This window comes from Belonocnema kinseyi, chromosome 6 (genome assembly GCF_010883055.1).
Source record: "Belonocnema kinseyi isolate 2016_QV_RU_SX_M_011 chromosome 6, B_treatae_v1, whole genome shotgun sequence".
Lineage (NCBI taxonomy): Eukaryota > Metazoa > Arthropoda > Insecta > Hymenoptera > Cynipidae > Belonocnema > Belonocnema kinseyi.
The window spans coordinates 96869128-96871299 of NC_046662.1; positions in this window are offsets into that span (position 1 = coordinate 96869128).

Genomic DNA, 2172 nt, shown 5'->3' on the forward strand with positions numbered 1-2172 from the left:
GCATGTATGTATGTATATATGATATTAAATATACGTATTTAATTTTTCAATCAAAATCAAAAGAAAACTTTCTGTACATAAAAATTAAGTGAAAAATGCACTCACCCCTTTTTTAATAAAACCAATGTCAAAAGCCAAAAAATATTGCTTCGAAAATGATTTTTACAAAAAGTTTGTTTCCAGCGATGCACACTTGCTAGGAACATTTAAAAAAAAAATTTTTAACAGAAACTTATATTTTAAAATTGTATATTGAATTTGAATATTATCCTTGAATTATTATTATATAAACTCCTAATCTGTTAAGAAAACAACAATAATAATTTGAAATTTAAATAGTATATACAGGGTGGACACGCTGGGGCTTACATACATGGCGAGTTGAATGCTACCCGAATTGCACAACAGCCGGGGAGAAGCCATTATACAGGGGTATTTTCATATTTCGCGCCTTTAAAGTTGCATTCGGATCAGCCATTTGGCCAAGTCCGTGCATCTTCAGATCAAGTTTATGCTAGTTTCCATGGTTGCGTTCGAAACTTCAAACGGTTATGTTCAGACACCTGTTTGCCCTAATCGCTCTCAGTAAATGTAGGCAATGTTAATTTAAAGTTTACGCATGTAATATTTCATTCACTTTATTTGAAACATATCCTGTCTATTCATAACATACCTTTATTATGCGGTAAAAATAAGCGTTAAACACAATTAACTCTTCGCCCACTGGAAGCACAGAATATTATGACGTTTACTTCTCAGTTCACATGTCTCACTTCATTATTAATTAAACACTTTTATTATTTGTAATTACTATATAACATAACCTATATTGTTTTGACACTTTTTTCCGTTTGAAGTTTCGAACGCAACCATGGAAACTATCATAAACTTGACCCGAAGATGCACGGACATGACCGAATGGCCGATCCCAATGAAACTTTAAAGGAGCAAAATATGAAAATACCCCTGTATAATGGTTTCTCCTCTGCTGTTGTGCAATTCGGGTAGCATTCAACTCGCTATGTATGTAAGCCCCAGCGTGTCCACCCTGTAATAAAATAATTAGTTATAATTATTCATATTATTATTATTATCAAAGTATTGTTGTTCTAAAAACTGAAGATAATAAATTTAAAATTTTTATTTATTATAATAACATTTTATAGTTGAAAAAATCATTAAACCCAATTCTTAGTTAAATAATTAATTTTAAACTGTAACGTGAAATTCAACAATTTTGAAGGAATACTTAAAATTGTATAAATTGAAACATTTAGGAGGTAAAAAATAAAGAATTTTACATTAATAGTTGTAGGGGTTTGTTGAATCTTGATTTTTGTTGTTGAAGATTCATCATTTTAGTTGAAATTCATCTACTTAGCTGAAAACCCGTTTTTTTAAGTTTAAATTAATTTTTTGAACTAAAAATAAATGTTTTTCGTTAAAACATTACAGTTTTAGTTGCATATTTAGCTCTTTGGACAGAAAATAAATTATATTGTTAGAAATTAATGTTTTTATTTGAAAATTCAGCTATTAACCGTAATAAAGTGCTAATTCTATTTTCGTAATTTTGGGCTCACAACTACGCAGCCATTCATACCGAGTATTCTTAAAACAGAAATAGACCATAAAAGGAGGAAAATTTCCAAAATTGATTAGGTTCAACCAGGTAGAAGAACTATAGGCAAAGGTATATACGGTTCTTACTTAATTCCAGAAGAATGCTTTCTAGGTTTTCCCCGCAAGTAATTAAGGGGTTCAAACTTAAAAGGCCTTGCATAAATATGGGTCATATATCTTTCAAACTTAAGACTATGTTGTAGAACCGTTTGCGGTTTAATATTTAGGAACTTGCAATCGTGTATGTTACATTAAAATATTTAGTACTTATATTACTGTTTTCTTCTATTTTATTTGAATAACTGTACACTTTAAGGTAGTATTTTGTGTGTATATATTAGTTATATTTTCTCAAAAATGTGATTCTAATTTCAAGGTAAAAGTGCCATCAATAATTTTAAATTTTAAATCGTATAATTAAAAATAATTTTGTAAAAAGCACTGAATAAAAAGTTTGTAACATTTGGAAATGTTCAAGCATTTTTCTCAAATTATTTTGCCTGACAAACAACGCCACTGATAATGAACAAGGAAGTTCTTGAAAGTTTT